This window comes from Meriones unguiculatus, chromosome 14 (genome assembly GCF_030254825.1).
Source record: "Meriones unguiculatus strain TT.TT164.6M chromosome 14, Bangor_MerUng_6.1, whole genome shotgun sequence".
Classification (NCBI taxonomy): Eukaryota; Metazoa; Chordata; class Mammalia; order Rodentia; family Muridae; genus Meriones; species Meriones unguiculatus.
In genome coordinates, this window is record NC_083361.1 from 50,223,227 (window position 1) to 50,238,772 (window position 15,546).

The 15,546-nt window shown below is 39.2% G+C and overlaps 1 long non-coding RNA gene across 2 annotated transcripts in view; it reads right to left on the minus strand.

Annotated features, from left to right (window-relative positions):
- LOC132647210 (uncharacterized) overlaps nucleotides 1–15,546 on the minus strand; it is a 253,174-nt gene that overhangs the window by 51,049 nt on the left and 186,579 nt on the right. For both annotated transcript variants that reach the window (XR_009585540.1, XR_009585541.1), the window contains one exon: nucleotides 11,391–11,459. This is a non-coding gene — a long non-coding RNA (uncharacterized LOC132647210). The remainder of the gene's footprint in view (nucleotides 1–11,390; nucleotides 11,460–15,546) is intronic.

A 15,546-nucleotide genomic window follows, 5' to 3' on the forward strand; every position in this document is an offset into this window, starting at 1 on the left:
CTAGGCATCTTCATTTTGTTGTAAGATAGGTCGTGATGTGAGCAAGGGCTGTGGGTCACTGATTTTCCTAAACACAATGAGTCATGGAAGTCTAACAAGTGCCTTTAAAGTAGTGCTTCTCACCATTCCTAATGCTGCAGCTCTTTAATAAAGTTTTTCATGTTGTGCTGACTCCCAACCATCAAATAATTTTTATTGCTACTTTATAAAAGTAAATGTGCTACTGTTATAAATCATAATGTAAAAATCTGATATGCAAGATATATGCTATGTGATAAAGGAGTCACAATCCACAGTTTGAGAACAACTGCCTTTGTTTTTATTTTTTTCAAGACAGGGTTTCATTTTGTATGAGAACCACACCTTTAAGGTAGGGAAGAAACCCAAACCTCAACCAAGAAGTGGTTTTGTTGAAAGCTAGATGGCGCTGTGAGTACAGAAGTAATTACTTCTTCAAGTGTAGGTTGGCATGTGACTTTAAGAGCAAGAATGAAAGCTGTGCTTAAAATGACTTGTCACCTTCTGATAACTTTAACATGATATTTATGAATACCAGAAGGATGTTCTGCACTAAGAACACTTTTTTTCCTGGCCATTTTCCTGTGTTGTAGTCCTGTAGTCTCTTTCACTTAACTACCCTTATCTAAAATTGACTTTAAACTCCATGGTTTACCATCCTCCAGCAAACAACTACACAGGTTCTTTAAATTCAGTTAAAAAGTGCTATTCTTGAACAAGATGATGTGATTGTTGATGATGAAAGGACAAAACTGAATACTATTTATATATACTAAAGTAAAATTGCTTAGGATCCCCTTGTGTTGCATGTCTGAAAGAATTTGAATGCTTTGTTTGATATGGTTGCTTTCTGAATAGTAATCCTTCCATTGTCTGCTTTAGCCCTAATTTCCATGGCTTCCATCTACTTATCTTTGTGTATTCAATTATAAATTGCTTCCTCTAATGATTTATAAGTGATCATTCAAATTCCGGTTTCACTTGATATTATCAACATCCTAAGTTATCAGGGATATGCATATTAAAACAACTTTGAAATTTCATCTTCCACTAAGCAGGATGCCAATACCCATAAACAAATGTCAGCACATGTTGGCAAGTTTGTAGAGTAAGGGAAATCCTTTTCCACTGCTGGTGGTAGTGCAAATATGTACTGTCACTTAGGAAATCAGTGTGGTTTTACTTTGGGAATGTGGTTATGTCTGACCTCAAAATCCAGATGTACCATTCTTGGGCATATACCCAAAGGGCTCTACATCTACTACAGAGTAACTTGCTTACCCATTGCTGGTCTATTCATATGAGTGAGAAATAGGAAACAGCCCAGATATCCACAAATGAGTGAGTGGATAATGAAACTGTATTATATTTATATAATGGAACATAACTCAGCTGTTAAAAAATGAAATAATGGAATTCACAGGTAAAGGGATGGAAATAGGAGAGAAGTCATCCTGAGTGATGTTCTCAGAATTCCACAGGCAAATATTGTATGTATTCACTTACATTTGGCTATCATATCTTAAGCCTTACAAGGCATTCAAGAATCCTTAAATCCACAAATGTAAGTTATAGAGTAACAGAATCTTAGGGAGGGGAGGATTTCCTCATGAAGGAGAAATAGCATATGTAATAATGAAGATACTTGGGGGACATGATACTGTAATGGACATACTTTTTCTTTATTAATTACACTTTATTCACTTTGTATCCCCCCTGTGGTTCCCTCCTCCCGTCCCAATCCCTCCCTTCCTCCACCCTTTGCATGCATGCCCCTCCCATGCATGTCCACTGATAGGAGAGGTCTTCTTTTCCTTCCTTCCAATCCTAGTCAATTAGGTCTCATTAAGAGTGGTTGCATTGTCTTCTTCTGTGGCCTGGTAATGCTGCTTCCCCCTCAGGGGGAGGTAATTAAAGAGCAGGCCAATCAGTTCCTGTCAGAGAAGTCCCTGTTTCTATTACAATGGAACCCACTTGGATACTGAACTGCCATGGACTACATCTGTTCAGGGGTTGTAGGTTATCTCCATGCATGGTCCTTGGTTGGAGTATCACTCTCAGGGAAGACCCTATTGCTCAGATTTTTTGGTTCTGTTGCTCTCCTTGTGGAGTTCCTGTTCTCCAGATCTTAGTGTTTCCCACTTCTTTCATAAAATTCCCTGCACTCTACCCTAAGGTTGCCCATAAATCTCAGCATCTGCATTGATAGTCTGTATGAAAGAGCCTTTCAGATGTCCTCTGTGTCAGACTCCTAACTTGTTCCCTGTTTTCTCCTTCTTCTGATGCCCATCCTCTTTGCCTTTCTGGATAGATATTGAGCATTTTAGCAAGAGTCCTCCCTCTTGATTAGTTTCTTTAGTTATGCAGATTTTAGTAGGTTTATCTTATATTATATGTCTATATGAGTGAGTATATACTGTGTGTGTATTTCTGCTTCTGGGATAGCTCACTCAGGATGGTCTTTTCCAGGTCCCACCATTTACCTGTTGGTAAAATTAAAAATGGAATAATGGATGAAATACTGAGAGGGAGAAATAAAACCATGGACCCTTTAAAATGTGTAATAGAAAGCTACTACAGTAGCTCTCTTAAATATGTAATGGAGAGAAATGTAAACAAAATCACTAAATAACTGGGAGAGAAATCCCCAACTACACATCTCTCACCAAATGAAATCTCCCACCCCAAATATGGATTTTATCTAATTGAGTTCTTGGACAAAGGGTCTTCATGGAAACTCCCATACAATTCAGGCCATTGCCTACACCAACTGATGGTATGGTTCCATAGCTGAAGACAACACCTGCATATCTTATTGAACACAAAATTCAAACATGTACTTAACTGAATAGTAATGATGGTAGTGGAAAGTATTCTGCATACTTACTGGGAAAGAATTTAAACAACAGCTCAGCTCTAAGCCATTTACTCTGTAATTTTGATCTGCATATCTGATACACTGGTACAAAAATGTGAGAAATATTGTGGAAGCATACAGACACTGTTTAATTGGATTTAAGGTCAACTCTATAAAAAAAGTATAAATTTCTGACATTGGTCTTGTATTCAAATATCTGGGACTAAATAGGCTATAAACCTACAATAAAACCACATACTATTATTCTACCTAGAGGACAGGAACTCCACAAGGACCAAATATATCAGGGCACATGGGTCTTTTATGAGACTGATTCTCCAACCAAGGACAATGTATAACCTAGAACCCCTGATCAGTTGTAGCCCATGGTAGCTCAGTATCCAAGTGGGTATCCTAGTAAGGGAACAGGGATTATTTCTGACATGAACTCTATGGCTGGCTCTTTGACCTCTCCCCCTTCCCAACCGAGGGAGGAGCAGTCTTGCTAGGCCACAGAGGAGGACATTGTAGCCAGTCCTAATAAGACCTGATAAGCTAGGGTCAGATGTAAGGGAAGGAGTACCTCCCCTCATAGTAGACTTGGAAAGGGAGGAGATGAGGGAAAGAGGGTGGAGTTGGGAGGGAACAAAGGAGTGGGCTATGGCTGGGATACAAAGTAAATAGCCTGTGATTAATATAAAAAATAAAAACTATAAAAAAATAAATGAAGCAATAAAATGATTCCTAATAATTTTCTGTTATACCCATTGATTAATTTAATTTACTGAAGCCATCATCAGAGAAGCTAAGATCTGTAGTAGATGGGATCAAATACAAAAATCCATACTAGACAATGTAATGGGAGTGAGAGACACTGGATCACCCAGTCATAAATGAGACATCTCCATCTAAACTCTAACTTTCAAGGATTCTGCAGAGGAGAGCTACAAAGATTCTAAAAGGCTGTCGGGCTAGGAGGAATGGAACTAAGGATACAATACCTTTCAGATACAAAAGAAATTAAATATGAACTCACATAGATCAGAACAGCATACATAGGCTCTGCCAGATTCAAGTCAATAGGGTTCTCAGCACTGAAAAGGTGAAGTGCACCTAATATCTAACTTCTAACCAAGAAGCTTTCTCCAATAGACTACTGCTCCCAAAAGAAAAAAACTAGCTTATTCTGGTGGAGCCTTAGTGGGTATTTAAACCAAACTCAAGTGGAAACCCCATGACAAGCATTAGACAGCCAACTCCTGAACTCAATGCTATTATGAAAAATATTTCTGTGACTCATAATGCTCCGTCTGTTTCTTTGTTTTCCTTACTGGTAATTTTCTTTTTTTCATTTATTTTATTTTATTATTATTATTTTTTTATCAGTTACATTTTATTAACTCTGTATCCCAGCCGTGTCCCGATCCCTCATTCCCTCCCAGTCCCTCCCTCCCTCCCTCATCTCCACCCTGCCCCTTTCCAAGTCCACTGATAGGTGGGACTCCTCCCCATTCATCTGATCCTGTTTTATCAGGTATCTTCAGGACTGGCTGCAAAGCCCTCCTCTGTGGCCTAACAGGACTGCTCCTCCCTTCGGGGGTGGGGAGACCAAAGAGCCAGTCATTGAGTTCCTGTTAGAAATAGTCCTTGTTCCCCTCACTTTAGGAAACCAATTGGTTACTGAGCTACCACAGGCTACGTCTGAGCGGAGGTTCTAGGTTATATCCATACATGGTCCTTGGTTGAATGTCAGTCTCAGAAAAGACCCTGTGCCCAGATATATTTGGTCCTTGTGGAGCTCCTATCCTTTCCCTATCAGACTAACTCCCCTTCTTTCTTATGATTCCCTGTGCTCTGCCAAGGGTTTGGTCATGAGTCTTTGCTTTGAAAACACTGCTAGTTAGAGTCTTTCAGATGCGCTCAGTAGACTCCTGTCATACGTTCAATGCACATCCCATCTGTCTTTCTAAATGAGGATTGAACATCTTACCCCATGTCCGCTCTATTGATTATCTTTTTTAGGTGTATAGATTTCATTATGTTTATCATATCTTATAGGTCTATATAAGTGAGTATATCTATTTATTTTAATTTCCAATTTTGTGTTTCATGGGTTCTGTACAAGAGCATGTGTCTCTGTTTCTATGTTCTTCTCATGCTTTTTCTCTCTTTGTGTTTCTTGATTTTATTCTATTCTTGTTTGTTTAAAGAAAAAAATCATGATAATCTCCTATCTTATCATTTTTAAAGTTTGTGTATATTTTCTAAAGAGAAACGGAGGTGTTAGATAGTTGGGCATGTGGCGAGGATAAAGGAGAAGATGAGTGGGAGGACCAATCATCAGAATATTATGTCTGAAAAAAAATCTGTTTTCAAAAATATAATAATCACAAGATGGTTTCATGTTTATTTATGGGAGGAGACATTTTATTGGCCCAAGAAAAACCTGTGGAAGTCGATTCTCTCCTTTCTCATGAGGCTTTCTGTGATGGAACCCTGGTTGTTATGCGTGGATCAAAGTCATTTTACATACTGAGCTATCTTGTTTGTGCCACAAATACTGAGGTTTGAGCCCAGGTATTCCAACACATTGGGGAGGCATTCTACCATTGAGTCATTGATTTTGAAAAGAATAATCTTCTAATCTGATTTGTATTGACCTCTTGATCAGACCTATAATCTGAACCGATTCCTATAGTGTTTGATTTACTAACATCTCAGATAAATTAACATTGTTCCTTTGTCTACTCTTCTCATGACTGACACTCACTTCTTTTGTTTATTTATTTTTTTAAGTTCGAAATGTTTATTTTCTGGAAATTCAGGTCATATGAAAGCACAAAAGGACAGAAAGGCTAAAGTTTTGATGAGGAAGTTAAACACACATTCTGGAAAATTCTTTTTCTGTTGACAGAAGAGAATGAGCAGTGAGTTTGAGCAGTCGCATAACAATTTCATTCTGGTTTTGAAAATGCAGCTTAGGCTGGCTTTTCACTTGTATAATCAAAGATGTTCTGAAACACTGATCATCCTACTTTAGTTTTCTGAATGTGGGATTAGAGGTAAGAGACACCATGGTGATACACACTTTTATTGTTTGAAAAATTTATCCATCAAAAGAAATTAAATCATTATATTCACAGATAGATACATGGAAATATAGGAAAAGTCACCTGGAAAGAGGTAGAGCAGAAGACAACTATGATACTTATTTGCTTGTATGTGGATATAGCTTCAAAGTCAATGACAACCAATCTAGAATAGTTAGAACCATGGAGGTTAGTTATAGAATAAGGTATTTAGGAGGTATGATGCGTCTCTTTAGAAAAGGGAAATACAAACTCCTACAGCTGATAAACACCTTCAGCAAAGTGGCCGGATACAAAATTAACTCAAAAAAATCAGTAGCCCTCCTATATACAAAAGAAAAAGGGCTGAGAAAGAAATTAGGGAAACAACACCCTTCACAATAGCCACAAATGACATAAGGTACCTCGGAGTAACCCTAACCAAGGAAGTCAAAGACTTGTATGAAAAAAATTTCAAATCTCTGAAGAAAGAATTAGAAGAAGATATGAGAAGATGGAAAGATCTCCCATGCTCATGGCTTGGCAAGATTAACATAGTAAAAATGGCCATCTTACCAAAAGCAATCTACAGATTCAAGGCAATGCCCATCAAATAACCAACACAATTCTTTACAGACCTGGAAAGAAAAATTCTCAACTTCATATGGAATAACAAGAAACCCAGAATTGCTAAAACAATCCTCTACAATAAAAGATATTCTGGAAGTATCTCCATCCCTGATCTTAAGTTGTACTATAGAGCAACAGTTTTAAAAACTGCATGGTACTGGCATAGAAACAGAATGGTGGATCAATGGAACCGAACAGAGGACCCAGAAATAAACCCACACACTTATGGACACCTGATCTTTGACAAAGATGCCAAAACCATACAATGGAAAAAAGATACCATCTTCAACAAATGGTGCTGGTCTAACTGGATGTCTACATGTAGAAAAATGAAAATAGATCCATACTTGTCACCCTGAACAAAACTGAAGTCCAAATGTATCAAAGACCTCAACATAAAACCAGACACATTAAATCGGCTTGAAAAAAAAGTGGGAAATACCCTAGAACTCATTGGTACAGGGGAAAACTTCCTGAACAGAACACCAACAGCACAGGCTCTAAGAGCAACAGTCAATAAATGGGACCTCATGAAACTGAAAAGCTTCTATAAAGCAAAGGACACCGTCATCAAAACAAAGCGACCACCTACAGATTGGGAAAGAATCTTCACCAACCCTTTATCTGACAGAGGACTCATATCCAGTATATATAAAGAACTAAAGAAGCTGAAAAGCAGCAAACCAAGTAATCCACTTAAAAAATGGGGAACAGAGCTAAACAGAGAATTCTCTGTAGAGGAATACCGAATGGCAGAGAAGCACTTAAAGAAATGTTCAACCTCACTAGCCATTAGGGAAATGCAAATCAAAACAACCCTGAGATTTTACCTTACACCCATGAGAATGGCCAAGATCAAAAACTCAAGTGACAACACATGCTGGAGAGGTTGTGGAGAAAGGGGAACCCTTCTCCACTGCTGGTGGGAATGTAAACTTGTACAACCACTCTGGAAATCAATCTGGCGCTCTCTCGGACAACTAGGAATAGCGCTTCCTCAAGATCCAGCCATACCACCACTGGGCATATATCCAAAAGAGGCTCAAGTACACAAAAAGGACATTTGCTCAACCATGTTTGTAGCAGCTTTATTTGTAATAGCCAGAAGCTGGAAACAACCCAGATGCCCCTCAACTGAAGAATGGATGCAGAAATTGTGGTACATCTACACAATGGAATATTACTCAGCAATGAAAAATAAGGAAATCATGAAATTTGCAGGTAAATGGTGGGATCTGGAAAGGATCATCCTGAGTGAGTTGTCCCAGAAGCAAAAAGACACACATGGTATATACTCACTCATATAGACATACAACATAGGACAAACCCACTAAAACCTGTGCATCTAAAGAAACTAAGCAAGAGAGAGGACCCTAACTAAAATGTCCAATCCCCATCCAGAAAGGCAAAGAGGATGGACATCAGAAGAAGAAGAAAACAGGAAACAACCTAGGAACCTACCACAGAGGGCCTCTGAAAGCCTCTGCCCTACAGACTATCACAGCAGATGCTAAGCCTGATGGGCAACTGTTGGGCAGAGTGAATGGAATTTTACGTAAGAACTGGGAAATAGTAAGAGCTGGAGAGGACAGGGTCTCCACAAGGAGAGCAACAGAACAAGAAAATTTGAACACAGGGAACTTCCCAGAGACTCATACTCCAACCAAGGACTATTCATGGAGATAACCCAGAACCCCTGCACAGATGTAGCCCAGGGCAGTTCAGAGTCCAATTGGGTTACATAGTAATGTGAAGAGGGACTGCCTCTGACATAATCTGATTGGCCTGCTCTTTGATCACCTCCCTCTGTGGGGGAGCAGCCTTACCAGGCCATAGTAGAGGACAATGCAGCCACTTTTGATGTGAACTGACAGACTAAGTTCAGAAAGGAGAGGAGAACCTCCCCTATTAGTGGACTTGGGGAGTGGCATGCAAGCAGAGGGAGGAGGGAGGGTGGGATTGGAAGGGGAGGAGGGAGGAGCTTATGGGGGGATGCAGAATGAATAAAGTGTAATTGATGAAAAATTTTTAAAAAAAGGGAAAAAATAATTTAAGAACCTTAAATGACTTTCAAAAGTGGAGGAAAACATGGAGTTAGTCAATTGGCATGGAGCATGTCTCGCCCCTGGGGGCAATGGTCTCCTGAACCTACTCAGACCTCGGACACCACCACTGCTAGTTCTAGAACTGACGCAGGATGTTCCAACGAGGGGGTTAAGGCTTCTCATAATATTTCCTATAAGCCCACACCTGTTTGTCTATATCCCCCATTTTTATTCATTATTAGCCAGATAGAGCCAAGTAATTGTGGTAATGATACTTGCTTTTTTGCCCAATGCTGGAATGCTAGTAAATTTAGGTATGCCCTGGTTACTCGCATGCCTCACTGAGTGCCTGTGCCCATTGATGCCCCTCACGCTATGACTCTCTTCAGACAGAAAAGGGATCTTGGAACTACAGCCACCATTGTTACTGCCATCTCATTGGTGGCTGTTGGAGCTACCACCGTGGCATTAGCCATGAGTCATACTGGGCAGACTGCTCAGACCCTGAACAATCATTTAGCCAATGTAGCTCATGCCTTAGTTGTACATAAAGGAATTAATGCTCAACTAAAAGGAAGCTTGATGGTGTTCATTCAGAGGATTGACCTCGTGCAGGAGCAAATTGATACCCTATGGCAAATCGCTCAACTTGGCTGTCAATGAAAACATGCTGGACTTTGAGTCACTAGCATATAACATGAGAATTTTTCCTGTGCTGCAAATCTGTCTGAACAATTGTCTAGCTATATTTTAGGTAATTGGATTGGAGAATTCGATACTACGATGGAGCAGCTGAGAGTGGCCATTGTCACAGTAAATTCTACCAGAGTGGACGCAGGACTAGCCACAGGATTATCATCATGGATTGCTGCAGCCATGAATCATCTGAAGGAATGGGCGGGCATGGGAGCGTTAGCAGGCCTTCTGGTGTTGGTCTCCTTGGTTTGCCTGTGGTATATATGCAAGATTAGAGTCTCACAACAGAGTGATGCAGCCATGATCATTCAGGCCTTTACAGCCATTGAAGCAGGACATTCTCCCCAAGCATGGTTGGATACCATAAAAAGCTAAAATGTTATGCTCAGGATGCGAGGCTAAGCACTGCACTCAGGGTCAGCCGCTTTGGACCCAGAGAAGAGCATGTCTGGTTGCATGCGGGTTGATGCCCCAGGTCCTGCCTCTGAGAAAAAGGTATCGGACGGGTCTGATGTTCTTTGGGTGGATGACACCTAAATGAACATCGGTACAAAGTCCCAATTTATTTCTAATATCAGAGATCAGACTTCTACTCTTGCCTGATGCGTCTAAAACAAAATGGGGGAACTGTAGAGAGCTGCGGAATGCTATGCCTTAAAGATGGAGCTGGTTTCCGCCTTCCACCTTCCCGATGGTGAGTGCTCTCTGTCACGAACAATTCCACATTTGTCTAAGGCTGAGGATCTGGCTTGCTTCCATGTATGTGGACCTATCTGCATTGCCCACGTGGCACGCCTGGGTTGGCTACCCAGAGGCTATTTAAGCTGTGGGCTGGCTTTCCCCAGGGTCCGAGTATTGTTCAAGGTTCCTGAATAAACTGCATTGAAAAAAAAAAAAAAAAGAATCAAGTAAAAAAAAAAAAAAGAAAAGAAAAGGGAAATACAGTAGGTATGAATGATTGTGGGATGGGATAGAATTATCAAGTAGGGTAGGATGTGTACAGGAGGAAAGGGAGAGAATATGGATAGAGACAGCTAAAATTAAGGGCCATTGGAAGGTTAGGGTTAGAAAATTAAACACCAGAAGCTTCATAAATATTCACACAGGTGAGCATGTTCTAAATAAAATTATCAACTATTAATATCTTTTCCACCAAATGAATCCTACACTAATGGACATTGGGTTTACATACAAAATTCATTGAAAATTTATAATTCTAGCTGATGTCTTGGCTCTACATAGGGCCTTCACTGTTACATCCGAGAGTCTTTGATACAAGATTGTACACTGTACATGACCAAAAGAGAAACATACACCAACCCAGCCAAAACCTGTTTGATTTTCATTGTGCTCTGCTTGCAAGATATAATTGCACAGTATGGTACAATGCTTATGGAAGTAACCAACCAATATCTTATTCCACTTAAGGCTTGCTTCATATGATAGAACCCAAACCTGACTCTTCTTGGGAGACCAAGAACCTGAGACTAGATAGTCCAAGGAACAGGGTAAAGTCAAGTATTACTGTTATATAAAATAAAGCAGCAATTTTTTTCTCTTAATGATATTGTGTTATACTCATTTATGCATGCCCTCCTCTACATCATCAGAGAGGCTTCTTCCTGGAGCATATGGGAACAAATAAAGAGACTGCAGTCAGGCATTTTGCAGCTAGTGAGAGATATTGGAAGATCCAGCCCTAAGCTTGATGTCTCCATCAAATGCCTACCCTCAGGGCTCAGGTCCCATACAGTGGGAGTTCATCGGGTTCCTAAGGAGGGGCGAATAGAATGGGATGGGACAAGACACAAAGAGGGAGAGCAAGTCTATAATCTGACCCAGTTCTCATTTATTTGAAAAATTTCACACAACTTTATAGGGAGAAGGCAGGAAGGGAAAATGTGTGAGAAAATTAGTTTACAAAAGATAACAGGGTGGTATGATGATGATGATGATGCAGAATACCACAAGAATGTTTACTAAAAGAGATACTACAAGAATGTCAGCTAAGATATCTCAAAATGTCTAGCCTGACGAACAGATGTCTCATAAGTTCTGGAAACGTAAATCTCTTACCCACAACCTTGTTGCAGCTGTCTGTATCTTTCCACTAGCTGGCAGTGGCTCCTGGCAGGCTCAGATAACCTTGAAGAATGAGAGAAAAAAAGAGTGTAAGAGTCATCGGAAATGTAGTACAACAAAAATACAAGCCTTTCTAAAACAACATGATTAAAGCTGACACTAACTCTAAGAGACTGAGGCAGCAGGCACAAAACACACACAGGCATGTACCTGGTCCTCTGCATATACATTATGACTTCCAGTTTACTTTTTTTTTTAAATATGGGATTTCTGAGTAAGTGGCCAGGTTAGTCTATGTTTCTTAGGTTTTCTCTTGTGTTCTTTTTCTTCTCTGTTTGTTTGTCTATCTTTGATGTATTCATTTTTGTTTTATACTATACTTTTTTTATTATTTTTTGATGTCTGTTTTCTAGTGAAAGAATGAAATGGAGGTCGGGAGAAACTTGGAAGAGTAGAAAAAAGGAAACTGAAATCAGGATATATTATGTGGAAACAATCTATTAAAAACGCTCAGTGGCTGGCTCTTTTACCCTCCCCCCAAGGGAGGAGCAGCCTTGCTAGGCCACAGTGGAGGACATTGCAGCCAGTCCTGATGAGACCTGATAAATGAGGGTCAGATGGAAGGGGAGGCAGACCTCCCCTATCAGTGGACTTAGAGAGGGGCAGGGAGGAGATGAGGGAGGGAGGGTAGGATTGGGAGGAGATGTGGGAGGGGGCTACAGCTGGGATACAAAGTAAACAAACTGTAATTAATATAAAAATAAAAAATTAATAAAAACAAAAACAAAAACCTCAAACAGGGCTGGAGAAATGGTTCAGAGGCTAAGAGCACTGGCTGCTTTTCCAAAGGTCCTGAATTCAATTTCCAGCAACCACATGGTGACTCACAACCATCTATAATGATATATGGTGCCCTGTTCTGGCATGCAGGCATACACACAGGCAGAACACTACATATAATAAATAAGCAAGCAAACAAACAAATAAATAAATTTTTGTTAAAAATACAAATCAACAACAGCAAAAAAATAAATAAACCTCAAACATTATGTCAATTTTTCCAGTAGTTTTAATACTCATGGTTTTGGTACTACTACGAATACACAGAAATTAATCAAGGCCCTACAATTATTACCCAATGACTGTAGGCTAAAAAAAATCTACAATTATTATCCTGCTAAATGGACATAGATATTTTTTAATATTAAAAAAATTCCCTCAAATATTTCATTTTCATTATTAAAATTAGAAAAGAGATTATGATTTGTAACTGACATTTTTAACCTTATACATAATAAATTTTGTAAATATCCCCTCCCACAAATCTTCAGATTTAAATAAGATTGTACAATAGATAAAAATAAAAAATTAAGTAGAAATCATAGCGGATAGAAGGATTTGAAGAGAAACGCATTGCAGCATTGAAAAGTTAGACTGTCAGAAGCACTCAAGTAGGAATCACTATGCAGAAGTTTAATTATTTCAACATTAGAAAAGTCATACTAAAGAGAGTTAAGCCTTTCAATAGAAGAAATTCAAGTAAGTTAATAGTCTTACTTTAAACATGACAAACCAAAATTAATAATCACGTGGAGACAATACAAATGAGGGAATATTTACAATAAATGAGAGTGAGTTTGTGTGGTTGTTAGTGTGACCTTTACCACTGGGTTAATGTGTATCTTTCTTTCTTTCTTTCTTTCTTTCTTTCTTTCTTTCTTTCTTTCTTTCTTTCTTTCTTTCTTTCTTTCTTTCTTTCTTTCACTATCCCAGCTCTAGCCTCCTCCTTCTTTCCCTCCCTAATCTCCTCCCATGCCCCTCCCTAAGTTCACTGATAGGGGAGGTCTTCCTCCCCTTCCATCTGATCCTACACTATCAGGTCTCATCAAGACTGGCTGCACTGTCTTCCTCTGTATCATGGTAAGGTTGCCCCACCTCAAGGGGATGTGATCAAAGAGGCAGCCACTGAGTTCATGGACATAGATCTCAATGACTGTTTATTAATATTATTATTTTTACAGATTATTCAATTTATATCCTGATTGTAGCCCCATTCCTCATCTACTCCCAGTTTCACCCTTCCTCTCTCTTCCCACCCCCCATATCCACCTCCCTTAGTCCCCTGAAAAGGGAAGTCCTCTTCCCCTACTATCTGACAGTAGTCTATCAAGTCTCATCAAGATACTGCCTGTATCCAGAGGAAAATGATCAAAGAACAGGCAAGAGTTCAACAGAGACAACCCCTATTTCCCTTACTAGGGACCACACATAGAGACTGACCTGCCTATGGGCTATATCTGAGCAGGGGATCTCAGTCCTCTCCCTGCATGGCCCTTGGTTGAGGCATCAGTCTTTGTAGGGCCCACTGCACCCAGATTTTTTTTTTCTTTTTTGGGTCTCTTGTGAGCTCCTGTCCTTCTATATCCCTACCCCCTTCTTCAATAAAAATCCGTGTGTGCTCTGCCCAAAGTTAGGCTCTGAATCTCTCCATCTGCTTTGATCCCCATCTGGGTAGAGTTTTTCAGAGGACAGTTCTGGTAGGCTCCTCTCCCAATCGCTCTCTTCTGCCACATCTGGTCTCTATACAGTTTGCCATTCTGAATGAGATTTAAGAATCTTCCCTAGGTTGTTCTTGTTATTGAGCTTCTTTAGTTCTGTAGATTTTAGTATGTTTATTCTATATTATATGGCTAAGATCTGCTTATAAGTGAATATATACCATGAGTGTCTTTCTGCTTTTGGGTTACCTCACTCAGGAAGATCTTTTTTAGTTCCATCTATTTGCCTGCAAAGTTCATGATCTCCTTGTTTTTAATAGCTTAGTATTCCATTGTGTAAATGTACCATAATTTCTGTATCCATTCTTTGGCTGAGGACATCTTGGTTGTTTCTAGATTCTGGCTATTACAAATAAAGCTGCTATGAACATAGTTGAGCTAATGTCCTTGTTGAATGGTAGAGCATCTCTTGAGGATATGCCCAGGAGTGGTATAGCTGGGTCTTGAGGTAGTGCTATTCTCCATTTTCTGTGAAAGTACCAGATTGATTATCAAAGTGTGTATAAGTTTACATTCACACCAGCAATGGAGGAGGGTTCCACTTTTTCCACATCCTCCTCAGCTTGTGTTGTCACTTGAGTTTTTTATCTCAGCCATTCTGATGGGTGTAAGATGGAATCTCAGAGTCATTTTGATTTGCAGTTACCTGATGACTAAGGACTTTGAAGATTTCTTTAAGTGTTTCTCCATCATTCGATATTCTTCTGTTGAGAATTCTCTGTTTAGCTCTGTACCCCATTTTTAATTGGAATATTTGGTTTGTTCATGTTTAATATCTTTACTTTTTTATATATAATTGATATTAGCCCTCTCTCAGATGTTGGTTTGATGAAGATCTTTTCTCAGTCTGTGGCTGTCCTTTTGTTCTACTGACAGTGTCCTTTGCTTTACAGAAGTTTTTCAGTTTCAAGTGTTCCCATTTATTAATTGTTGATTTTGTTGATTTTAGAGCCTGTGCTGTTGGTGTTTTGTTTGGGAGGTTTTTCCTGTGCCAATGAGATAAAGGATCTTCCTACTTTTTTTTTCTTTCTAAACAGATTTAGGGTATCTGGTTTTATGTTGAGATTTTTGATCCACTTGAATTTTAATTTTGTGTAGGGTGATACATAGTGATCTAATTGCATTTTTCTGCATGTAGACATAGAGTTAGACTGGCACCATTTGTTGAAGAGTCTATCTTTTTTTTTCTTCATTGTATACTTTTTGCTTCTTTGATGAAAATCGGGTGTCAAGTGTGTAGGTTTATTTAAGGGTCTCTGATCCTCTTCCAGTCTGTTTCCATGCCAATACCATGCAGTTTTTATTACTATTACCCTATAGTACAGCTCAAGATCAGGAATGGAGATAGCTCTAGAAATCTTTTATTGCTTAGAATTGTTTTAGTTATTCTAGCTTTTTGTTGTTGTTGTTTTGTTTTTCCATTTAAATTTTGCAATTGTTCTTTCAAGGTTTGTAAAGAATTGTGTTGGTATTTTGTTGGGAATTGCATTTACTCTGTAGATTGCTTTTGATAGGATGGCCATTTTTAGATGTTAATCCTACTGATTCATGAGCATGAGAGATCTATCCATCTTCTGATATCTTAAATTTCT